Here is a 27,818-nt window from a genome sequence, read left to right as displayed (position 1 = left end):
GTTACTGGGGCATATGTACTATCCCAATCGCAGCAGATGCTTCCCCAGGAGGCGGAATCAATGGAAATTGAGGAAAACGCTTGTGTTTTGTTATAAACTACATTATGAAGGATGAAGTTGTTGTGAATAACAACATTTTATTTTGTTCCGATAGAACAGATTAGCTCTCATAGTTTATCATTTCACATCTGCTGCATCTATAATGCCTTTCTCATCAAATCTATGAAATCAGTACCAATTTTATTTTTATAATAGGAGGCATTCAACTTGTTAACTGTACTGCTGAGTTTAAACTGTTCATCTATAACTGCACTGTTCATCTATAATCCGCTTTATATTAGCTGTCAGAACCTCAAAGGTAACTGCACAGCTATCTGAGAGGGAATCATCGGGACACATACAAACGTAGTACCAGCTAGTTTACTTCATACTGTCCAGCTCCCAGAGTGAAAATATCCAAGGGACAACATTAGCTTTGATTCTAGATCTCATCTGTGCTCCATTGACTGCAGACCCACTCATCTCAGGAGCTCGAGTCTTAACAAACAGTGAGCTGCTGGATGTCTCCGGCTAACCACATGTATATCAACAACCAAAAAATGGTCAGAGACTCCGGATGTTATTCAACAGGAACAGTTCTCGAGTTTAACAATTTCAAGTTCAGTTTGCTTTATACAAACACACATTAACTGTATACAATTAGAACAATATCTTTATATTGATTCTTTGCAACAGCAGCGCTCATAACTGGTAAAGCGTTTTAAAAGCTGCACACTCTTCAAAATTCAGGCATTACAAAAATCTTTTAAACGCACTTACTCTATTTATAAAATGTGCAGTCCTATATGTTATCCGATACCATAGCTATGATAATATATTGAAGATCTGTGTTCCTACATTTCTGCAGGTGTTGGTAGTGCAGACTCAGTCTCGCAGGAGTTGGTCTCAGCAATGAAGTGTGAAGGAATTGCGTTGAACCTTATTTAAAGTTACTTGGCCGCTGCTACTGCTGAGTATTCTTTAGATTTATATCGTCAGGATCGAGGTAAATCCCCAACGTTCTTGATCCACATCGCCACCTATGGTGATGTTATCAGAGCTGAGGGGGTAGAGCTTCGATTTTCGGCTAATACTGACAGTGGGAAAAGTGAGGGGAATTTCACCATCCGTGATCTGCGACTGTCTGACCGAGACAGTGGACCAAGAGACACGGTGAATGGAACCAGAAGGAGTCTCGTACAAAAGCACATCGTCTTGGGCAAGATAACCAGCGACAAGAGTGTGGAGGGTTATACATTGATTACTAGAACTTAACAAACTAATTGCAACCGGATAATATGTCGATACAATTACTCCCAGAAGCTCTAAATAAATGAGTGAGATTTAAAACTTAAGTCAGCTCCACAATGAAGAATTGCTGGAGAAATGTGGTGAAGTTATAAATCATTCTTTCTGTTATATGTGCGCTTTCTCCTGTTCTTTGGTACCTCCTCCTATCTCTGTTGGGTGCTGCTAATAAGCAGTGAATTGTGAAAATATTTCCCTGGTGTATGTCCTGCGCAGAAGATTATCAGGACTCACCACTCTGCAAACTGAGACGGATTCAGGACATTGTGTGGGAACATCACCATCCAATTTCAACAACTTAACTTTGGCAGTTAAACTACTTACTTCGCGATGTGGAGTAACTGGTGTTTGACTGGGGTGAACAAAGTTTAAAATCACACAACACCAGCAAATAATCCAACGGGTTTATCTGGAAGCACTAGCTTTCGGAGCGCTGTTCAATCATCAGTTAGCTGTGGAATATGACCATATGGGCGAACGTGAGGACTGCAGATGCTGGAGATTTGAATCCAGAGTGTGGTGCTGGAAAAGCACAGCATTACAGGCATCCGCAGGACAGGAGAAATGACCCTTCATCCGGAATTGGCCCTGCTCTACACCTACCTGATGAAGGAGCAGCATTCCAAAAGCTAGTGCTACCTAATAAACCTGTTGGACTATAACCGGGTATTGTGTGACTTTGTAATTAATTCATGTCATTAAATGGACAGGATGTCTGTCAGCCTAGTTAGAGGTGAAATTGTCTGTCAGGTCAGATCGAGAAAAAAGCCATCTGTAAGGTCAATTAGACATCAAGCTCTTTATCGAGTAAGTCAAAGATCAATTTGTTTCTGCTTTCGGTGAATGATTCAACCTTCTCTTGGGTCAGTCAAGAACAATATACCTATATTTAGACATGTTTTTTTCCACAAATCACAGTGTACCATTCATGTCTCTCTTGTCTGAAATAAACATCGGCTTGTTTTTATCGAAGTCATCAGAATATCAAATCCAGCGGATCCTATTGCATGATTCATAGGAAGTGATATCAAATCTATCGCAGCCAATGGGTCCAGCTTTTCTTCTCCGAGGCTTTGCAAATTTCTGTGGCACAGAAAGGTCTCTCGCATTCTGGAGCAATGGCAATGCACCTCGCCCTTGTCTCTGTGCTCTGGATTATTTACATTTTTGGTAAGGATTTAAACTATAAAAGATGGATTAATGTCTGAAAAATAAAATTGTGAAACAGTGTACTCACATAAGTCAAGTAGTGGAGCTGGAATGGAACACACTTGGTTTATGGTGTGCACTTTTGGCCTTTCTCTTACATGAGTAATGAAGGGACAGAAAGCACAGCATGAACAGATTTATGTATACAGTGCTAGAATGGAGAGATTAGAAACTGACAGTAAACAATGTGAAGGCTTGGTATCCATTCCCGATTACCAAAAAGTCTATGGGTAACTTGTCAGTACACAGATGAAAAGATCTAGATTCTGGACTTGGATAGGAAGTTTAGCCAGATATCAGGTAAAATGTGCTTGTCATTCCACAATGAATATCTAGAGTTCACAAGAAGATGTATTTAAGAAGAGACCAGATGAAAGGGATGCAGAGAAAAGTGTGAACAGCTTTCCTACGAGAATGAGAGGAGAGAAGAGGCAGGATGGATATGTCTATTATACACATGGACATGGGTGTAATCTATCATATCAGCTCTTTCTCCTCTAACTTCTATACCGTATTTTAGGAAACACCGTGAATTTCCAAATGTGGTTTGTTCATCCGAATACTTAACTGTTAATTTCTCACCTGTGTTCCAGACCTGAACAATGGAGATTCTGTTACTCAGCGGGAGCCTTCTCTCACACGGACAGAGGGAGAAGGTGCCTATTTAAACTGTTCCTACACTGACGATGCTGATTACTTGTTCTGGTACCGTCAGTCCCCAGACAGACAGCCGGAGTTCGCAGTCTGCTGGCTTAAGAGTGGCGGTGCAGTAAAGAAAGCGGATTTTGCTTAGGCCCGGTTTTCTGAAACAATCCTACAGTTGGAAAAATTGTACCAATTGAAAATCGCAGGACTGCTACTGTCTGACACCGCCGTCTACTCCTGTGCAATAAGGCTCACAGCGAGGCAAGACAGTGAATGACTCGTATAATAACTGCTGTAGTTTTGTGGGTCACAGCTGCAGCCTGTTCACGGTTGAACATAACAGCGAGTCATACACTGATATTTTGGTGTATTTGACTGAGGGGAAATACCCAGAGGACAATCCAGGTAAACATCATTTAAAGTTGGTCATAGCGAATAGTATTCAGATTATTCTCTTGAACTCGAGTGGACCGAATTGGTTGCTGTTTATTTGGGAACTCCCTACTGACACTCTTCGAGAATATAAGCTCTGTAATCTGTCTGGTACTACCCAAATCAGTTTACCACTATTTTGGGGGAAAATTCATAATTTATCGACGTGAGATTCCAGGATGTAGTGTGAACAGCAGACCGCCAAGTGACGAAATTCCCAATAATTTCAGTAACCTGATTAAACACCGCTCAATGTTAAACATACACATGTTAAAGAACAAACATCCATATGTAACACAGTAAAACGGGGATATTTTCAGGATATATCGAGAGGATAATGAACAATGATATTAATAGCAATAATCTGAAAGGTTAGGCGTTAGCACTCTTGGTCAGAACACGTTATGAATATGAAACCTCAACTTAAAAAAAGATACAAACGTTAGGGAACATCAGAGAGGTTTTTATATATCTGAATTCAACAGGAATGGATGTAAGTGAATAAAAATTATTTCTTTTTTATGTTTCTTACCGATTCAGTGATGCTTTCCTGTTTCTGTTAAATAATCATGAATGACTGGACGAGGAAATTAATTCATATATTTCAGAAAGCTCATCTGTCAAAATAGTTTAATGTATAAAATGGCAGAAATTCCTTAGCCACATTTTGAATGATGTTCAGAGTACATTTGATATAAATGGGACAGGGGAAACTCTCTCTAATGCTACACTTATTTTTTTCTGTTGTTAAATATTCGGAAATATCTCAATTCAGTTCTTTTGAAGATGAGGTTAAAGAAATCCTGATTTCTCTGCACGCTGCACGACTCATGCATCTTCCACTTGTCATTCCGTTCACTTTGTCCCATTACAGCAATGTTTTTGTCCAACGCTCCCTCTGGTTCATGTCACTCTGTCTCTTAATAATACACCCCGCTGTCCAATAGCCGCAGCTCAACGACAGTGAAACTTCCCTCACTGTTTGAGGTGTCCAATGATGCAGAAAATCGAAGTCTGACAACTCAAAACTTCCTCTGATGACGTTTTGGTAGTCAGTGATATAGATTAAGAATATCGGAGATTTACCTGGTTCCTGACGGTAGAATTGCAAGGTATACATACTAACTGCTGTCAAACAACTGAAACGAACAATCACTGAATCTCCTTCAAGTTGTGTCATGGTAACCAACTTCTGTGAGTTAGGATCTGCAAAATTAACACCTGCAGTGACATAGCAAATAAATTATATAGAAATGACGATTCTAATCAAGAGTCACGATCAAAGGTTATGTCGTTAGACACAGAAACACAGCTAAAATGAAGATTGCTATAGCCATATTACCCAGGAGTGAACATTTTACAACACAGGTACTTAAAACTTAAGAAATTGCAGCAGTTAGAAATGAGCAAATAGTTGGCAGAATAGTTCCGCAGACATGCTGGCAGAATGGATGTTGGGTTGGAACAAAACGAAGCTCAATTGTTCGAGCTGAAATAAAAAATGTGTCTTTTCCGATCTCCATCCCGATTGAATGCTTTTTGACACAGTCATCAGGCATCACCCAATCGGCTTCAGATCCTTTGTTCTCGATCCATGACATCAAAGAGCTGGCCACATGAACACAGATTGAGAGCTGGAGGAGGCCATTGGGCGCATCAAACTTGCTCCACTCGTGAAAAAGAACATAGTTGATCCACCTCGCTTCTGGCCGAATCCCAAACCACTTCCGTCTTTTAACCTCCACTAATCTATCAACGTAAGTCCCAAATATACTCAACACTATGGCAAAAAAGAAAATTGTGATGACTGAATGAAGCCGAAACGACCATTAGCTTCAATGTTGGTCTTTGGCAGAGGCAATCTGGGACATTGATAGGTAATAGTTAATGTTGTGGCTCTTCAGTGATCATGAACCACTCACGCAACAATTTTATCACAGGAATCTACTGGAGTGTCTGTGTGAGACCCGCTTATAAGCACCCCTGAAAATGCAGTAGGTGTCACCCAGAAACCAATTGTATCAGGCATTCTTTCCAAGCACATACCAAATCGTCGTATCCAATTGCAGCAGCTCCAAGATGGGCAATTGGTTCTACTTCTCTGACTGCAAGAGAGCATCAATAGACCGGGCTTCAATGAAACCTGTGTTTAATTCAATAGCAAAACTTTTCGACATCCAAACTGTGAACTCAGGCTGTTTGCCCAGTTACTGACAGCACCAGATGAAAGAGTACGTATCATCGATGCAGGTGAAGTTGCAAGTAACATCGCCTGGGTCGGTCTGTGTGATCGAGGGATTCCAAAAATGAAAAGTGATTATGTTGAAAATTGTAGGATTCTTAAGGTACTTGAAATGGTAAGTGCTGAGAGAAAGTTAGCGCTCATGGGAGAATGTCCAGATAAAAGGATCAATCTCAGAACAATGGAATGCTGCCTTGAGACAGAATGCGGAAAAATTCTCCTCTCAGAGAATTGTATATCTTTGGAACGTTGCCAAAGGGAGCTGCGAGGACAAATTACCATTAACAGTAAGTCTCAAAATATTTTGAAATACGCCTATAAAATGATGGCAGTTGGATTTAAAATGTTTGTTTGATGGGTGATCGTCATGACAATATGTATTCCTTCCACATGAGACAGCTTCTTATTCCTTCGTGAGGTGTACGGTGTCACTGGGAAAGACAGCATTATTGCACTTCCATAATTGCTCTTGAACAGAGTGGCTTGGAAATTTACACAACTGACATTTCTTCCACCAGACTAACCGGCTGCAGAGCATTACTCCGAGCCTCTGGATTACTCTTGCAGGAATATTTACTCCCGCACTTGCAATCTACATTGTATCATGTTGTTTGGTTAATGCTTCTTTCATTATTTATGTTTTCTATATGAAAATGATAAAAGAAATTTTGCCTGATCTAAAGTTAAAAAATAAACATGAATTTTACTTAAATTTATTTGAATTAAATGTAATGTTAAGATTATATCCGTTTGTGAAGTAAAAATGGTGGATAGGCTGGTCGTCCCAGCTTCAACGTCAACCATCCCAAAAAACAGGACGGTAGAAATGGCATTGATATACAGAATTTTTTTTACGTATTTAAACTCCCATCCATCCAGGTCAAGCACCTTGTAGCTACAACAAAACATGTACATCATTGAACCATGATAAGTAATATCTTCCACGTTTAGAGGGCACGTCACAGACTGGAGACACTGCCAGCATTGTTTCCAATCCATGAGCTCCGAGAGCAGATGAGAGTCAGCACACACATCGTCAAATTCAGTCTACAGTAACTCCGCCCATAGCTTCTATTTCCTGTTCTATGCCTCTCTTCCTCTCCTTATCTCTGAACCAATTGTGTTCTTGAAGAGAATGCTACCACTTTGCCAACCTTTTTATTGATTGGATCAGCCACGCAGCCAGTTCCTGATCTGACTTTCTGCTCTGACAGAGAATTTCCTGCATTGCAGAAATACAGAGTCAGAAATCAAAATGGAGAATTGCCACACACAGTTCTTCATCATTGTATGCATTCTTAGTAAGTAGCTCATTCGCAGAAAAAAATGATTGTTCCAATACGAATGTTAGTGTTGGTGGACGTGGTAATGACCATTATGTTGATCAATATAAGGCTGATGCTGACTGTCATTTTTTTACTATTTATATGTTAGAATGGACGAGCATGATACAGTGGTACATCCTTTTGGTGTAAAGACGCTTGGAGAGGCAAAACATTTCACACTAACCTTCAATGTGACGAAGAGCAACTTTAACTTTTTTTTGTGTACTGGTGCAGTAAACGTCTATATCATAAAACGGTATAAACACTCAACCAGAGAATTCCAATTAGTGCTCACCAGAGGGCGTTCTCACCCCAAGAAACAAAAACAGCTAGGAGAGAACCATGTAACTTATTACTGATGATGAAACACAAAATGCTGAACATGATCAGATAAGATTGTCTTGCAGTGTTTTTTTTTTATGTCAGCAAACACTATTCATGAGATCAGGGAACTCGATAAGTTGTTCTCTGACACTTGCTGGTTTTCGACTTCGAAAGTGGACTAATTGAAATTTGCCAATACCATCCTTATTCTTAAACTGTAATGTAACCATTTCCTTCGCAGAGAATTACCGTCACTTCACAGTAAGCAATTTCATCTCAATGAAAACCTGTTCTCCTCTGACAGCTGTAACCGAAACTCTTTGTCATGAATACTCTTAAGCTTCTTGGATGCTGTTGCAGCATCACGGTTCCTGGTAAATGGATAGTATTGTACCACACTCTTTATTGTGTCTTGTGGATGTTGGGCAGACTTTGGGAGTCAGATGGTGAGTTACCTGCAGTGTCATTCTTACGCGCTGACCGACACTTATAGCCTTGATGTTGAAACGGTTGACCTCAGTCTCACCGATCGAGATGATATTGACCTTCTTCACACGGTCAAAAGACAGCGTGTAGCAGCCTGTGGTCTGATTGCCCTCGTATATCGAGTCAATAAATGTCAGAGCCTTTGGCAGTGTTTGTCGGTACCAAGCAATCATATCCTCAGTACCATTGCAGAGCTTACAATGAAGTTCAACCCGTCCTCTTTCGAGGATTTTGAGCTCTGATTCTCACAGAAAAGTGCTATAACAAAAGAAACAACATTCAACCACAAAGATTTGCGGAATGGTAAAACAAGGTGTCCTATTGAAAAATAAAACTCACACAATATGAAGTACATTAGAGCTCCAAATGGGAATTAGTGATTGCAGGATATTCTGCTCATGGCCATGAAGATGCAAAAGACGCAAGTCAATTAGTCTGTTGTTTCCAACCCAGGGGCTGCTGACGATACCAAGATCTCAGCGATGTCGCTGGAGGAGCAAAGGGAAGAGTTTGACATTCTCCTCATATATAGCGACAATGGTGAGCAACATTCTCAACAACCGGATTTTTTAATGGGATATGATCAACAGACATCATTTAATATCGCACTCATGGATTGGCTGCTTGTTGAAATCAGGAGATAAAGGAATGGCACGATCTCTGACTCTCTCTCTCTCTCTCCCACTCCTCCCTCCATCCCCTTCTCTCTAATTGTGCAGCAGTGGATGGAATACGTCACAAAGATTTAACCTTGCTCAAATTTTCAAATGAAATAATTATCGCCATTTAAGAACGTTAGATCTGATATTATTATAATTTTCTCTGATTCGCTGTCTCAGAATTCATGAACCCTTTCGTTGATGCATCTTTAACTATGTGTCTTCTTCAGACATTCATTCAGTGCTTCATAATTTTAATTACAGGGTGCTGTCGCTATGGTCCTTCATCATCATTGCTCCATTGGTGTTATACAAACTGAAACAACATTTATGGATTAACTTTGAAATGGATGATAAATAAAAACTCCGCATGGTTTCTTCATGTTCTGCTGGTAGACTCTGGTTTATGTTTGTTCAAGCTGTCAAACTCTGTGTTCATTTCAACCATTATTTATCCAGTCTTTGTTGTAACGTATTTTACTGCAAAAAGGGATGTCTTTTTGAAGTGGAGCTTGTTTCAACAGCGTGACAGAGCTCGAGACAAACAGGAAAAGAAAAAGGGATGTTGAGAATGACAAAGTAATAAACGGAGGAAGTTAATGTCAATAGCTCTCATTAATTATCACGTAGCTGCCATCAGCGCTGACAGGGCAGCCGATCGTGCCTCGGGGTAATGCCCTATATTCTCAGTGAGCAAAGTCTGATGCTGATCTGCATTATACTTAATGTCGAATGAAATTCGAATATTTTCTGTTCAATTCTAAATGGTATGAAGACTAGGGTGTACTTCAAGATCGTTAAAAGTAGCAGAACGACTGAACACAACATCACATGTTCTCAATAATGCAACAATGGATGCAACACTTCGTCGATAAATTTGATTAGCTCGTTGCCTGGAAACAAAAACAAATTAGAATTCGGCCGATCAGTTTAAATTATATCCCGAAAAAAATATAATTTCCCATCAAGTTTGAATTGAAAATATTGACAGTCTTAAAACCATTGACACAGTGCGATGCTCTGGGGTATAAGACCGGTGGGAAATGGAACAGTTGAGAGGAAAACTTCCAAGTCCTAGAATGTAATGGATTGCATGAAAAAAGTCTTAAACGTGCCTCTCCGATCAGTAACCTGGAACGCAGAAATTTCTAACAAGGGAAAAAGAAGACACAGGAAGATCCGAAAACAGGAACCTACAGCTGACTGGCATGAGATAAGAAGTGCTATTTTGTAAATCTTAGTTGGGAGATTTGTTGGGCTAATATTGTAAAAGGGAAGGTAAAACGTAGATTAAAGGAAGAAATTGTAAATAGTGGTTAGTTAATTGTTGTCTGTTATACTTTATGAAATAAAGTTGTTAATTTTAACTTTAAATACTGCTTGGCCACTCGAATTCTTATGGATTACCGCATGGGATAAATCTTTTCTGCGTTGCTGGCTTTAAATTAAGCAGGAGAGTTTACTCCATGACGTAACAGATTGGCGACTCCGGTCCGTGATGTGAACTTACTTAGACAGATTTGAATAGATTTGGGAGTATGAAAACTCCCAACAGATTTAAGCAGTTGAGGCTTACTGGCAGAGATATTTTAATAAAACGCAGGGGAGACAATTTGTTTAATTTCGGTGACTTGTGATTGATTAAATTAAAAGTGAGAGAAATGGTTTTTAAAGTTGCTAAAGAAGTTACGGGATTTGAAAATGATTTTCAGATTTGCCAAGAAAGCTTAGAATGAATGAAAAATGCCATACTTTTAGAATTAGTGAAAAAATTAGATTTTGATTTCACCAAGGACAAAAGTAAACCTGAAATTGTAAGAAATTGTAAGGGAATTATTCAAACACCTCGGTGTGTCAGAGAAGCAGACAAATACAGTAAAGGTAGAAAAAACTTACATTACAATTTGTGGAAACTGGAGTTAGAAGATAAACATAAAGATTGAGAGGAAAGAGAGACGGAGAAAAGAAGATAAAGAGACAGAAGAAAGAATAAGAGGAAAAAGAGAGAGACGGTTCTTGGCCGTGCAAAAACGCAGATAGAGGAAAGGGAGACAAAAATAATAAGAGACAGTGAAGAAAGGGCGAGAGAAAGAGAGAGAGGACAGAGAGTATTTGTACTTGAGAAGTTGCGAATTAGTTAGCAAAATCAATTTAACATTAAAACAGAAGTTAGTGACAAATATACGTGTGTTAAAACTGCCACATTTTTATGAGGAAGATGTTGAAGCTTTCCTTATTTCCTTTGAAAAAATTGGCTGGGCAGATGGTGTCGTCTGATGATTTATGGGTAATGCTATTTCAGAGTAAATTGGCAGGCAGAACTAGTGAGGGCATATGCTGCATTGTCAGATAAGGTGTCAAATGATTATGAAGAGGTTAAACAGCCTGTTTTAAGTGCTTATGAATTGGTGCCAGAAGCATATAGACAGTGGTTCAGAAACACAAAGAAGGAACCAGTTCAGAGTTATTTGAGTTCGAAAGAGTTAACATAGCCATTTGGCAGGAAAAGGAGGATACAGTAAATGAATGCATGGCCGAGGAGCTGATGCATGGGAGAAGGATTCACATTTTTGGATCATTGGGGTAGAAGTGACCTGTACAAGAAGGACGGATTGCACTTAAATTGGAAGGGAACTAATGTACTGGCAGGGAAATTTGCCAGAACTGTTCGGGAGGTTTTAAACTAGTAAGGTGTTGAGGGAGGGGGGGTGGAGGGGCGGCAGGGAGTTGTGAGGAAAGAGATCAATCTGAGACAGGTATAGTTGAGAACAGAAATGAGTCAAACAGTCAGGGCAGGCAGGGACAAGGTAGGGCGAATAAATTAAACTGCATTTATTTCAATGCAAGGAGCGTAACAGGGAAGGCAGATGAACTCAGGGCATGGTTAGGAACATGGGACTGGGATATCATAGCAATCGCAGAAATATGGCTCAGGGATGAGCAGGACTAGCAACTTAATGTTCCAGGATACAAATGCGACAGGAAGGATAGAAAGGGAGACAAGAGTGGGCGGGGAATGGCATTTTTGATAAGGGATAGCATTACAGCTGTGCTGAGGGAGGATATCCCCGGACATAAGAGAAATAAGAAATGGATGAAAACCTTACTGGGATTTTTTTATATAAGCCCTAATAGTCAGAGAGAAATTGAGAAGCAAACTTGTAAGGAGATCTCAGCTATCTGTAAGATTAATAGGGTGGTTATGGTCAGGGAATTTAACTTTCCAAACATCGACTGGGACTTCCATAGTGTTAAATGTTTAGACGGAGAGGAATTTCTTAAGAGCGTTCAAGACAATTTTCTGATTCATATGTGTATGTACCTACGAGAGAAGGTGCAAACCTTGACCTACTCTTGGGAAATAAGGCAGGGCAGGTGACTGAGGTGTCAGTGCGGGAGCACTTAGGGGCCAGCGACCATAATTATATTCGTTTTAAAATCGTGTTGGAAAAGGATAGACCAGATCTAAAAGTTGAAGTTCTAATGTAGAGAAAGGCCAATTTTGACAGTATTAGGCAAGAACATTCGAAAGCAGATTGGAGGCAGATTTTCGCAGGTAAAGGGACGGCTGGAAAATGGGAAACCTTCAGAAATGAGATAACAAGAATCCAGAGAAAGTATGCTCCTGTTAGGATGAAAAGAAAGACTGGTAGGTAAAGGGAATGATGGATGACTAAAGAAACTGAGGGTTTGGTTAAGAAAACGAAGGAAGCATATGTCAACTATAGACAGCATAGATCGAGTGAATCCTTGGAAGACTATAAAGGAAGTTGCAGTATACTTAAGAGGGAAACCAGGAGGGCAAAAAGGGGACATGAGATAGTTATGGAAAACAGAATTAAGGAGCATCCAAAGGGTTTTTACAAATATATTAAGGACAAAAGGGAACTAGGGAGAGAATAGGGCTCCTCAAAGATCAGCAAGGCGACCTTTGTGTGGAGGCACAGAACATTGGGGGAGATACTAAGTGAATATTTTGCATCCGTGCTTACAGTGGTAAAGGATATGAAAGATATAGACTGTAGGGAAATGGATGGTGACAGTTTTCAAAATGTCTAGATTACAGAGGAGGAAGTGCTGGAAGTCTTAAAAAGGATAAAGGTGGATAAATCCCCAGGACCTGATCAGTAGTACCCGAGAACTCGGAGGGAAGCTAGAGAAGTGATTGCTGGGCCTCTTGCTGAGATATTTGTATCATCGATAGTCACAGGTGAGGTGCCAGAAGACTGGAGGTTGGCAATCGTGGTGTCACTGTTACAGAAGGGCGGTAAAGACAAGCCAGGGAACTATAGACAGGTGAACTTGACCACAGTGGTGGGCAAGTTGTTGGGGGGAATCCTAAGGGACAGGATGTACATGTACTTGGAAAAGCAAGGACTGATTAGGGTTAGTTAACATGGTCATGTGCGTGGGAAATCATGTCTCACAAACTTGTTTGAGTTTTTTGAAGAATTAACAACGAGGATTTATGAGGGCAGATCAGTAGATCTGAGCTATATGGACTTCAGTAAGGCGTTCGACAAGGTTCCCCATGGGAGACTGATTAGCAAGGTTAGATCTCATGGAATACAGGGAGAACTAGCCATTTGGATACAGAACTGGCTCAAAGGTAGAAGACAGAGGGTGGTGGTGGAGGGTTGTTTTGCAGACTGGAAGCCTGTGACCAGTGGAATGCCACAAGGATCGTGCTGTGTCCTCTACTTTTTGTAATTTACATAAATGATTTGGATGCGAGCATGAGAGGTACAGTTGGTAAGTTTGCAGATGACACCAAAATTGGAGATGTAGTGGACAGCGAAAATGGTTACCTCAGATTACAACAGGATCTGAACCAGGTGGGCCAATGGGCTGAGACGTGGCAGATGGAGTTTAATTCAGATAAATGCGAGGTGCTGCATTTTTGGAAAGCAAATCTTAGCAGGACTTATGCACTTAATGGTAAGTTCCTAGGGAGTGTTGCGGAACAAAGAGACCTTGGAGTGGAAGTGCATAGCTCCTTGAAAGTGGAGTCGCAGGTAGATAGGATAGTGAAGAAGGCGTTTGGTATGCTTTCCTTTATTGGTCAGAGTATTGAGTACAGGAATTGGGAGGTCATGTTGCAGCTGTACATGACATTGGTTAGGCCACTGTTGGAATATTGCAAGCAATTCTGGTCTCCTTCCTGTCGGAAAGTTGTTATGAAACTTGAAAGGGTTCAGAAAAGGTTTACAAGGATGTTGCCAGGGTTGGAGGATTTGAGCTATAGGGAGAAGCTGAACAGGCCTGGGGCTGTTTTCCCTGGAGCGTCGGAGGCTGAGTCGTGGCCTTCTAGAGGTTTACCAAATTATGAGGGGCATGGATAGGATAAATAGGCAAAGTCTATTCCCTGGGGTCTGGGAGTGCAGAACTAGAGGGTATAGGTTTATGGTGAGAGGGGAAAGATGTAAAAGAGACCTAAGGGGCAACCTTTTCACGCAGAGGGTGGTACGTGTATGGAATGTGCTGTCAGAGGATGTGGTGGAGTCTGGTACAATTAGAAACATTTAAGAGCCATTTGGATGGGTTTATAAATAGGAAGGGTTTGGAGGGATATGAGCCAGATGCAGGCTAGTGGGACTAGTTTGGGTTGGGATATCTGGTCGGCATGGGTTGGACCGAAGGGTCTTTTTCCATGCTGTACATCTCTATGACTCTATGATCCATGGCTGTGTGCTTTGAAAACAGATAGGGCATTTGAGAGATTATCCTGCAGGAGGAGTTTAAAAACTCACTTCCTGAGATGGTAAGAATTCACCTGGAGGAACAGAAAGATAGGAAGTGGGAATGGCAGCACAATTATTAGACGAGTACATGCTGATGCATAAGTCAAGCTTCCAGCCAGAATTTCGTCCTGTGAGGGATAGAAGTTGGGAGAAGCGGATATCCTAGACTACTAAACCAAGAGAAGAGACTGGTAAGATTTTACCACAGGATAAAAAAAAATGCCAAAGAGTATGGAAAGGAGGCGAAAGGCCTCAGATGTTTCCACTGTACTAATGCGGGATATGTAAAGAAACAACGCAGGGCATTAATAATTGGCGCTGTGGGAAAAGATGTGGGAAAAGAACCTAAGCCAGTGTCATTGGTGAAGGTAATAAAGGATACCCCAGGAAGAGCCGAGCAGCTGCAGGAGAGTGCACAACCTAGACAGGGGTTGGGTGTGGAGTTAATAACTTATATCGACAAAGAAGTCGCTTCTGCGGGTAAAGTTTACTCAGAAAGAACAGGGGAAGAAGGAGAAGAAGATTAATTTTGATAGATACAGGATTTAACCAGTCGCTGATCATAAGGGATGAGCGCATACGCACTCTATCTAATTTGTTAGCCGAGAATGTGATCATTTGTGTGATAGATGGACAGAAATTTCGCATTCCATTGTGTAAGCTCAGGTTGGAGACTGGGGAAGTTACAGTGGGAGTGATTGAAAGGATGTCCGTTTCAGGAATTAGGTTTGTTCTTGGGAATGACTTGGCAAGATCTAAGGTGGGAGTGTTACCCCTTGTCGTGGAGAAGCCCAAGAAGACCAAGAGACTAAGGAGTTGAAAACCGAAATATCCTGGTATTTTCCCAGATTGTGTGGTAAACAGAGATCCCTATCAAAACTCACAGCACGAAGTGAAAGATAAAGAAAAAGACGAAGGAGTTGAAGTTCATTTAGTGGATACCTTGTTGGAGGTAATGTTACAGGAAAAACCTGAACAGGCAGAAGGTCAGACAGAAGTGTTTAGTCCTGAAAGGCAAAGAGATTGCAACAGCAAGACAAGACGATAAAAGATACATATGTAAATGCATACCCTGAAAAGGAGGCAGAGAATATTATAGAGGGTTATTTTTTTGAAAGATGGAATCATCAGACGGAAATGGAGTCCACGGCAGGTTAGTGCAGATGACAACTGGGCCGAGGTGCACCAGATTTTGTTGCCGGTAGCATACAGACAGGAAATGTTACAGGTAGCACAAGAACGACCTGTTGGAGATCACCTGGGGTACGAAAGATTCAGGCCAAGGTGCAGAAATATTTTCAATCGCCTGGAATGCGCAAGGATGTGGTTAAAGTTTCCCGTACGTGTCGTACATGCCAAATGGTAGGTAATAAAACCAGAACCTTTGTTGCCAATTTCAACATTTGAAAAACTTTTCACGTGGGTTATAATTGATTGTGTAGGTCCCCTCCCGAGAACTAAATGTGGGAACCAGTACTGGTTACGCATAATGGATGTGTCTACCAGATTTCTAGAGGCAATTCCATCCCGGATTTTCAAGGCAATAAAATGTGGTAGAGAAGTTGGTAGTTTTCTTCACAAAGTATGGGCTACCCAGAGGAGATTCAGTCGGACCAAGGGTCTAATTTTAACTGCTCACCTTTTTAATGATGGCATGGATAGTTTCGGTATACAGCACTTTAAATCCAGTGCATATCATCCTGAATCCCAGGCAGCTTTAGAAAAGTGATATCAGACGTTGAAGACCATTTAAAGAGCATACTGTGAGGATTACCCGTATGATTGGGATAAAGGTATCCCATTCATATTGTTTGCCATTGCAGATACCCCAAACGAATCTACTCAGTTCACTCCCTTTGAGTGTATATTCGGTCATGAAGTGAGAAGCCCTTTGAAATTAATTAAGGAAACAATTGACAGGCTCAAAGTCGGAGATCTCACAATTAGATTATGTATCGGAGGTGAGGAAGAGTTTAAATCGATTAGGTAGGTTAGTTGAACAGCAACTAAAGATGGCATAGTGTACAGTGGAGCACGTGGCAGATTAAAACTTTGACACTCGGAAGTTTTCCCAAGGGGATAATGTGTCAGTACTGTTACCAATGGTGGTATATCCTTTCAAAGCCAGGTTTAGTCGACCCTTTCAAATTGAGAAATGTTGAGTTAGGTGAACTATTTAATAAAGATACCAGATAGGACAAAAGGTATCTGGTATGTCATATGAAAAGTTGAAACTGTATTACATGAGAGAGAATGAACTGGAGAAACAGGTGTTAGTTACTGCCACGCGGAGTGAGAAGTCAAATTCAGATGACATGGATTTTGAGGTGGCTCAAAACACTTTTAAAAATGACGAAGTCCTTGGGGAGTGGGATAGATTAGTTATCTCTCTGTCTCGGGAGCATAGAACGGATTTGAAAGATCACTACTACACTATAAGGATATGTGTAAGAATCAGATGGGGAGGACTAATGCTATTGTACATAAAGCAGACATAGGGAATGCTACTCCAATATAACAACACTCCTATCGTCTAAATCTCTCAAAGCCAGACAGGTCCAGTGGAGGTGGAGGCCATGCTCGACGAGAACATCTTCGAACTAAGCCAGAGCGAGTGGAGTTTGCTGATCATTTTAGTTCCCAAACCGGATGGGACTCAAAGATTCTGCATGGGTTATCGGAAGTTCAGTGCTGTTACAAAATCGGATTCATATCCAAGTCCTAGATTGCAGGACTGTATCGAGAAATTTTGACAAGCCAGTTACATCACAAAGTTGGACTTAATGCCTGGTTACTGGCAGGTACATTTATCAGAGTTGGCTGAAGAAATTTCTGCTTTTGTAAACCCACATGGGCTATAACAGTTTAAAGTAATGTCTTTCGAATGAAGAACGCACCCGCCACATTCCAAAGACCCATGAAATGTTGTGGCTGGGTTTACAAACTGTGCAGTCGATTTGGACGATGAAGTGAACTTTAGTAAGGCCTGGAACCATTACATGGTACAGTTGGCAGAACTCTTTGAACAACTACCAGAAGCAAACCTGGTGAATAACCTAAATAAAACGGAATATGCAAAATCAGAGGTGACGTCCTTGGGGCATAACATTGGTAATGGAAAGCTGACCCCACGGAACGCAACAAGAGGGCTATCGAGGAATCTCCACGACCACTCTTGAAGAAAGAGGCACTTCGATTCTTTGGACTCAGCAGATACTATCGAAGTTTGTTCCAAACTTTAGAAGTATCATGGCACTGTTAACCCATTTGCTGAAGAAGAACACAAAGTTTCCGTGGACAGAACCATGCCAGAAGACATTCGACCTTTTCAAATTGATATTAACCACCAAACCAGTTTTAGCTCGACCACACTGTCCAAAACAAAGTCGCCATTGATGCTGGTGACATTGGAGTTGGAGCTGTCCTCCAACAGGAAAATGAGGATGGGATTGATTAATTTTCGAAGAAGATCAACATCCACCAGAGGAATTACTCCACAATCGAAAAGGAACTTTTGAATTTGGTACTGTCCTTACAGCATTTTAATGAGTATGTCACGAGCAATGTCTCGGAGACGATTGTGCACATTGACCACAATCCGTTTACATTCTTAGAACGTTTGAAAATAATAATATGATACTTTATCATTGGAGTCTTATGTTACAGACTTTTAATTTAAATATCATAGATGTCGTGTCAGAAGAATATAATCGTTTAATCGCGGATTGAACAGATAGAGTTTAGATGAGATTTATCTTTGTTTAATGTTTTATGTACGTGTGTAGGTATAGGGAACAAATTAGGGTGTCATTATATGAATGTTATCGAATGTGAGAGTAATACATTTTAAAATTAAAAAACCTGAAGCCGTCTTTTTTATTTTGATGGTTCATTTTATTCTTAAGGAAAGAGGTGTTATGAAGATGTGGGTGTACTTTAAGATAGTTAAAAGCAGCAGAATTATCGATACAAGACCAAGTCTCCTCAATGAGGCATCAATGTATGTAACGCTTAGTCGAACGACTTGATTAGCTCGTTGCCTGGAGACAAAACCAAACTCGAATTTGGCCAATCAGATTAAATTATACTCCGCAAAAAAAGCCAATTTCAAATCAAATTTGAATTGAGTATATTGACAATCTTAAAGGCCAATGACACAATCCAATACTCTGAGGAATAGGACCAGAGGAAAATTGAACAGTTGTGAGGACAACTGCCAAGTCCTAGCATGTAACAGACTGCGTGAAAAAGTAAAAGCCTTAAAGGTACCTTTTCTATTAGTAACATTTGACGGAGAAATTCCTAACAAGGAATAAAGAAGACACAGGAAGGCCCAAAAACAAGAACCTACAGCTGCCTGGTTTTGAGATAAGAAGTTCTGTTTTGCAAGTCATAGTTGGGAATTTTATTGTTCTAATATTATAGAAGAGAAAGTAAACGACAAGTCAGAGAAGGAAATTTTAAATAGTGGCTAGTTAATTGTTCTCTGTTATTCTTTAAAAAATAAACTCGTTAATTTTAACTTTAAATCGATCTTGGCCACTCGATATTTTACAGATTACTACACGGGATAAATCTTTTCTGTGTTGTTGGCTTTAAATTAAGCAGGAGCATTTACCCCAAGCCGTAACACGGAAACAGACACGTGTTCCCTATCATCCTGAATGAAGATAATTGCGTTGGTGCCTGGTGAATTTGTTACGAAATACTTAGTGCACGTAGCAGGTATTTTATTTATTACTTGTCTTTTGAAACATGTCGTAAATGTATTACAGCACAGAATTGCAAAGATTCAATGTCACAAGATCAATTTAAATTAACGATTCAGAATGAGATATCATAAATCTGGGCTTCCGTTATTTGACAACCTAATCAACTACAACCATGTTCTTGTAAATCAGGTATCACCACGAAGTTCTGAAATATTTACTGAAACTATATAACACGAGGAGATAAAAGAAGTCTCCAGTTTTAACAGGAAGGTCCGCTGAAAATTTAATGGAAGTAAACAAACCCGTTGCTTTCAATATCTCCAGCCCATGGTTTTTCATATTTATACATCTCTGTGCCAGGGAGACCACACATCTGCAGAAATATTGAGAACCCTGTCAAAAACTGAGAATTCCAGTCAGTGTCTATCAGAGGGCGCTTTCAAACCGATAAATGAAACAATTCTTCTGAAATGAAAACAGAACATTCTGAAGTGGCTGAGGAGGTGTGGCACCATCTGTGGAGGGAGAAATAAAGTCAGCGTGTCGAGACTGCTGGTGTGCCTCGAAACCATAGAAGACTGAAAGACTACTACCAGTGCCCCGATAATTTATACCATGATTTCCTTCAATGTCCTTCCATGTATCTCGTTCAATCCCAGTGCCTTGTCAAATTTAAATTTCAATAATCTATCCAAGTACTGTCTTATCTAAATTTTGAACTCTTCTGGTGAAACCATTTCGTCGTCTGTCACAATGGCTGAGAAGGTAATCCCATCATTTGTAAATATAGATGCAGTAGTATTAATTTTACACGACATCCCTGCCCACAACGCCCACATGAAAATACCACTTTTCTGGTCTTGGCTGTGCTCCGCATTTATAACGTCATCATTGTCCAGCATGGGAACTGATCCTTCGATCGAACTTCCCTGTACTGACAAAATATAACAATCTGGCATGATCCCATACATCAGTCCTGAACTGTTTATACACCAAGAGAAGATTTGAGATCTGTTGTGGTAGTTCCTCTTCGCGTTTCTAATTCGTGTGTGTATGTCAATATGTCTATGCTTGGGTATTCATCTCTGCACGTAATGACATATGCTTAGACTGGAGGTTGAATGAATTAAAGTGTCAAAACCTCTCTGCCCGATGCTTGCTATTCCAACTAAAATAATGCAGTGTTCCAACCTGCTGACGAATCTGCGCTATTGCACAGCAGCACTGTTTTTAGGGCTCCTCTTGGCTTGTTTTTTCTGAGGGGTGCCGTTTTAGTTTTTAGGGATTCCTTTCCATGCTCACTGACGACATAATTTAGTGATGCCATCAGCAAATAACAAAACTAAGGAAAGTACTTGCTCAACATATGGTCTTCTGTTAGTTATCCAGTCGTCTATTCACTATCAAATCACTGCAACGATGTAGTCTCTTGTTTCATTAAAATGTGGCACCTTATCAAACGTCGACCGAAATTGCAATTACATTATATCTCCTAATTTTGTTTTATTTTTCCTACCTCCATGCCATCCACGAATTTTTTTAAATTTGTCTGGCATGAATACCCCTTTAATGAAGACATAATGGGTGCAGAGGTAACGGAAGAGAAGGCAAGCAATATATTTATTCGTTTAAGTGTAAAATTCGGAGTTTAAAACGCATGACGATAGATAAAGTTCAGAATAAGTACAGTAGTACAGACAAAGTGTAACTGTCAGCAAACCACAAAGGTTTAGATTGATGTGGGCCCCAGCGAGAGTACATCGCCATATAACTGTATACTGTAAATATCACATTTCATTTGCAATGTTGAGCACTTACAGAAGTATTCAATTAATCACTAATCTGACCCAGCGTGTGATTTGAGACCAATGCCATTTTTAAAATTATTTTATTCAATGGATGAGGGCGTCTGTGGCAAATCTAACATTTATTACGGATCTCTAATTGCCCTGACAGCAATTAGGAGTCAACCACATTGCTGTTGGTCTGGTGTCACATGTAGTCAGACCAGGTAAGACTGGCAGTTACCTCCCTGCAGGACATTAGTAAACAAAATGCATTTTTTCCCTGGTTAACGATTCACTTTCATCATTAGACTCTTTCGTCCATTCAAGTCCCACTGGCGAGATTCGAATTGAGGTCATCAGAACTTGACCTGGCAGTTTGGATTGACAGTTAGTGATAACGCTATGCGGCCATTCTCTCCCCCGGCTGTGGTGCTGTCTGATGTTTCCCTCCTTCTGCCTGAATCCTGAAAAGTTTTGTTTTCTCAGTTTATGAAGTGAAGTCTCTCCTCCAGCAGAGAGTAATATGTTCGGGCGCAACAGTGTTCACCAACAGGCTGATAGCATTCATATGTTCGGCAAAGTGGTAGGAATTGGAAAAGTAGTGGTAGGTATAGACACATATGTCACTTTTTTCATGAGAGTCTGCACATCCATCCATGAACGATAGAAGAGTCTATCCTAGCTATGAATGCAGGGAGAACTCCAAACTGGGAAAATACATTCGAGCAGGGCACACACACTGGATATACAAACATGCATCCCATGAACGAAGAAGGAGGCGATTGCCAGGTGGCATTGCCACTGGGCTGTGAATCCACAAACCAGGGTATGTTCTCGGACTAATTTTCGCATATCACCATGGCAATTGGTCGAATTTCAATTCAATAAAAAGAAGTTTGGTATTAAGTGGTACCATCTGCTTGACTGGATGCCATTCTTACCTGATGCGGAGTGCACATTACTCCAGTCGCACAGCAACGTGGTTGTCTGTAAACTGCCCTTCGGGGTGAACTAGAAATAATATTTAAAAGAAATACTCTTGACTGCAAGGTTCATTACCGATTACTGCAAATCAACTAAACATTCTTGAAGATTTAAGAGATGAATAGATCAGTTCCATTATGGGCAAAAAACCGAGAATCTAATTCAGGACAGTTACCAATCAGAGTTGTGCTGTGATGACAAAGGGTAATGCCTTCGGAATTCCCGAAATCACCTATTTGGTAAGGAGATAAGAATGCATGTGACTTGGAAAGGAATGTCTGAGAATTATGGTTAATAAGACAAAAGTTGCAATTTAACATTGATTTATGTTAGGTGTTATTATTTTCAAAAGTTACACAATTTCATAAGGAACCCCAGTGGATACTTCCAACCATTCTTTTACTCGGCTCTGAATTTACTGTGGGTCTGAGTATACATAAATAGTTTGGTGCAGGAACTCATAAACTGAAGCAGGTATCCACGTTCCTGTTGAATAAAATACAACTGACTTTAATTGAAACCTGAAAAATAAGATACGTTCGCAATTTGTACATAGATGGGCGTTATGAAAAATAAAATATATAACAGGATGAGGCTGCGTGAGATGGTGAGGAGAAAACGCGTGGACATTTTTGCATTTTTCCATTTGTGAATCCCTTTCATGTTCTCCTCTTCCCTGAATTCGGAGTCTCCTGTAGGTCGGATTGACCACTGCAAGATGTCTAACAGTCAAAGCGTTGAGCTGGAACACCAGAATGAATGGGAGGCAAAGGTTTAAAATGATACGATTCCAATCAGAAGGTGCCCATGCCAGTGACGTACTCAATATTAATTTTATGTCGCAGAACCAGGGTAAATTATGAATTATATAGATAAGTTTATTTAAAAAAAAACACAAAGGCACTTTTTATACAGCTCAGTGCTATCACGATTCCAGTAAGCAGCGCTGCTGCCTGTTCTCTGCAGTAGTTCATTTTCAGCTTCTGAAAAGAAATGGCCACAAATCTATCAAAGATGAACGCAGCCATCAACCACGCTGAAAAATCAATAGCTGTGTACATGATGACATCACGGATACTGAATATTGGAGTGATGAACAAAACATTTGATGGGAAGTTAATTCCAGAAATGTAATACAATATTACAGCAGTTACCAGACCGAGAGATCAGCCACTACATTTGAAGCCAAGTAATTAAATGATACAACTAGAAAGACTGCATTTTCTTTGGGCAAGAATCATAAGCACTGTCAGGTTAGCTGTTACAGAAATATATATACGGAAATGTAGAAAGCAGAGGAGAAAGAACATCTGATATCAGCAGATAACGAGACTGTTCTACAAGACCTTGAATGAAATCGATGCTTTTGAGACATGAACTTGAACTAGAAATTACCATTTCATATACTACCTGTGAAGTACATGTCTTTGGGTGACACCATGGCATATTGGTGGGCCCTGCTGCTTCATATCAACAAGAACCCATGCTTGATTCCAGTCTTGGTCGATTGCATGTGTCGAGTTTGCACATTCTCCCCATATCTGTGTGCGTTTCCTCTGGGTGCTACGACTTCCTTTCACCGTGCAAAGTTGTGCAGGTTATTTTCATTGGCTATGCTATATTATCCCATAGCGTCCAGGAAAGTTTAGGTTAGGTGGGTTAATGATGATGAGTGTGGGTTTTTGGGGATTGGATAGGTGGATCTTCCGAGAGTGAGAACACACATAATTGGTTGAATTGTCTCTATCTGCACTGCCCGGATGCCATGATTCCTGATTTGAACACAAACAGAACAATGGAACAAGAACTCAAAATAATATAATGACGCACACATCAGAGAGCAAAATACATCGAAAGTTTTCATCAGTGTCATGAAATTAAGGGCAATAAGATTTATTATTGTCACACTAACAAAGTATGGAAATGTATTCTTGCTGAGAAATAGGAAAATAATCCAAAAGAAATCAGGAAACTAAAAAGAACAAGTATCATACTTTTCTGAAGACCACAATCTGCCCCAAATGACAAACTATTGCAAAATTATCCACTGTTGGAATGATTGAAGGTCAAAATAAGGAATTGCTCAGAGAATCACAATGAAAATATTGAGCTTTAGGAAATTATGAAGGGTTTCTAAAAGCGTTCAACTTGTACTGCTTACATATCCATGAGCAACTCAATGTACAATTGTATTCTTTCATTAAACCATGTGCATTTGAAATTAGAAACACATGATTTTTTGTGTTTAACATTGCTCATATCAAAGCATGCAATCACCTCTGTGTGCAATGTGTCATTTCCACTTGCTTGAATGCAGGACAAAGAAATCAATTAAAATGTAAACGGATTGGCAAAAGTTGGAGGAATTAAGACAAAATGCAAATTGCTTGAGTCTACTAGATAGAAAACAAAAAAGGGAAAAAAATTAAAGAATCCAGTCTGACATTGCAGTTATGATCATGACTAAAATCTCGCCACAAACAAGGAAATCAGCAGACACTGGCAAACTAGAAACATGCAGCACAATCACTGAATTCGTTCGTTTATATATATAAAAAAATAGGGATAGAGAAAGAAAGAGAATGATGCAGAACGATAAAAAGAAAGGAAGAGAGACATTTTGTGCGTCATTAATGCAGAACAGGATCGTTACAGGTTCAGATCCCAGTCAAATCTCCTGACTATTTTACAAACTCCATTTTGGAAGCGTTTATTTAAGATGTGATCCGAAGTAAGAAATTATTCTTACGCCTTAAACAAACATTCTACCATTAAAATATAAATTCTGTTTGCCAGATTAATGGAATGTCATTACATTCTGAAAGCATTAAATCTAAGGAAGTAGCAAGGAATGTATAAGTAAATGGCAAATAATGCAGCTGCGGCACGGTGGCTCAGTGGTTTGCACTGCTGCTTCGCAGAGCCAAGGAGCCCGGTTCGATCCCACTCTTGGGCGATTGTTTGCATGGAGTTTGCATATTGTCCGCGTGTCTGCATGGTTTGCCTCCCAAAGACATGTTAAATTGCCCATAGTGTTAGGTGCATGAGTCAGAGGGAAGGGGGTCCGCGTGGTTTACTCTTCGGAGGGTCGGGTTGGGCCGAAGGGCCTCTTCCCACACTGTAGGTAATCGAAACTGTAGGAGCATTATGCCAATTCACCACAGGACAGTGGTAATGTCACATTCCAGTTATGTTTGCATAATAATAGCAATGATAATATTACATCAGTAATTCACACACATTTTCAGTGACGGCCTGTAATTGTCATTAAATTACGACAACAGTGTCATAATTCATTCAATATGTCTCTGTCCGTTAAAAAGGTAGAAGTACATATGTTTCATCTTATTCTAGTAAAATCAGTGACACCGTTCAAACATTCAAATGGCAAAAGTCACAAGAAGATAGCATTAAGTCGAAGCCGAGAAAACACTTTGATAAAGTACTTTCTTCTTAACAAGAAGAAATTCCCCGTTTAAAGGAGTGCAATTATAACATTCATACCAAAAAAAAAACTCAATTGGCGAATTAATATCGTTATATTGGACTAGTGATGATGTGAAAGAGAATTCATGCCATGGAATGCAAAGAACAAAAGCATGTTAAACTAGAACGTACAGATGTGCTTCAGGTAAAATTGTAGCATTTCTAGAACCAAACAATGATACTCTCACCTGCAAACTCTCGACAATACTTTACCTGGAATTCCGTTCGCTCCTTGGATAGGATAATAAATGGCAATTCCCACAAATGCTGGTGTTCTGTGCATTTTTAACAGAGGCTCTGAGTGTGTTGTGCAATGTCCTAAAATGTTCGCTATTATTCATAACACCAGGCTGCAGCGAGGTTATTAGTTGGTTTGATGATTGAACTAATTACATTTGTTTCAGGAGACAAATAATTGCAGCTGTTGCTCGAATGAAATTGATGATTTGGATGAATATAATGTTTTTCCTTCATGGGATTTGACAAGGTTTAATTTGAGAATTAAAGGGAATGAAGATTATTCAAATTATATGAGTAACACAACAACATATTATTTATAACTATGTGTTAAAATCCTAGATTTTAGTGAGTAACTTTGTGGTTACATCTATTTAAAACCTAATTAATTTGGTAACAATTTACCATTATCTTTCAAATTATGTGTTCTAGCTATTAGAGACAATGCAAGCGTCTGGAGGTCAGAGAACAAACAAAGTTTACATTTTAATACAAAGATAAAATATTCTCCACAAAAAAGGCAACATTTGTTGCTGGGACTTTGAATTTAAAGCTGCTGGCATATCAGTTTCATTGTTGAATTTAAAACAGTGGTCTTTAAAGTCGAGATCGGATCAAAATTTAAACTTGTGCTGTGTTGTGCCAAAGATTAAAGAAGCGATAATATGAAGATTAACAGAAGACTGCAAAGTGGCCTTCTGCAATGACATCTAATTGCTCGGTCATTGTTTACACAAGAGTGTGCTTAACTCCTGTTTTCAATAATCTAACTATCAATGAATATTAAGCATGCAGATCTATTCTGAACAGTCGTATTCAGATATAGTGGTCTGCAGATTGGCATCGACAGATTGGCAAGTTTTTGTTTTTTTGTTTTGCGTAACCCAATGCTCAGATTGTCTGTGAGTACCTGCGAATATTGAACATCCTGGAGCATAGCTATCGCCTTCTCATAGAGAATCACTACAGTGTGGCAACAGGCCCACAACGACACTCAGCAAAGTAACCCACCCAGACAGATTCACCAACCCGATTATCTCATAATCACCCCTGACCAATGGGCAATTTATCATTGCCAATTCACCAAACCTGCACATGTTTGGATTGTGGGAGGAAACTGCAGCGCATAGAGAAAACCCACGCAGATGCGGGGAAAATATGCAAACTCCACATTGACAGTCAATCGAGGTTAGTATCGAACCGAGTCCCTGGCGGCAATGCTAACCACTGAGCCACCGTGACACCTTCAGAACAATGCAGTCGAGGTTACTGGAATTCAGTTCAGTGAGGTAAATGTCACCGGGACCTGAATATTGAGAAAGTGTGACGTAAGTGACTCTCAAGAAGAAGAAGCTGAGTAAGTTGATTAACATCAAAACAAAGGACAAGACGAATACAGATAGGTTCTGCAACTGCAGAAAGATCCGGAAGATAAAGCAATGTGCGTAAACATTTGAAATTGTCCGATAGGGTAGGAAGAATAAAAAAGAAGTACATTATCTAAATGGCGAGAGTTGCAGAGCTCTAAGATGCAGAAGGGTGTCACAGTCCATGAAGAATGGCAGGTTAGGACTGACGTGCAGGAAATAATTAGGAAGATTGATAGAATATTTTCATTTTTGCCCAATGGAACTCATAGAGCCATAGATTCACGTTTTGTTACTCGACCAGAGGCGGCTATTCAACAGCTTAGTGTCAAACTCATGAAACTTCCGCACATAACCTTCGCACTTTTTTGATATACAATATCAAAAGCCCTCTTCAGTATCTCAATTAAAACTGTCTGCAGCCTCTCCTCGGCTTTTCATCCATAAATATATGGTTCATTGTGTGAAAAAGAGTTTATCTCATCCTCACATTACTTTTTTTGCAATGCTTCTTCTGGAATATTACAAGATTAGAATATCATTTTATTGTCACGTGCACATTGCAAGAGTACAGTGAAAATCATTTGCAATGGCTGCCTTCCTATGGCGAAATATTAGGGGTACACGTTTTCAGTGCAAATCTTGAATACAATAGTGAAATAGAATTAATTGCATTATTACACCAAGTTTAACACGTTTAAAAATACAAATAGACATTATGTCACAGCAGCTCAGCACAGTGTCTCTGTATGTGGTTGGACCAAACGCGCCAGATCTTAGTCCACCATCCACCAGCAATCCTCGCTCTGCTCTAAGCCACAGTTCGTTTCATACC

Source organism: Chiloscyllium plagiosum, chromosome 44 (assembly GCF_004010195.1).
Source record: "Chiloscyllium plagiosum isolate BGI_BamShark_2017 chromosome 44, ASM401019v2, whole genome shotgun sequence".
In the NCBI taxonomy this organism is placed as follows: Eukaryota; Metazoa; Chordata; class Chondrichthyes; order Orectolobiformes; family Hemiscylliidae; genus Chiloscyllium; species Chiloscyllium plagiosum.
Note: the sequence above shows the minus strand (reverse complement) of the source record.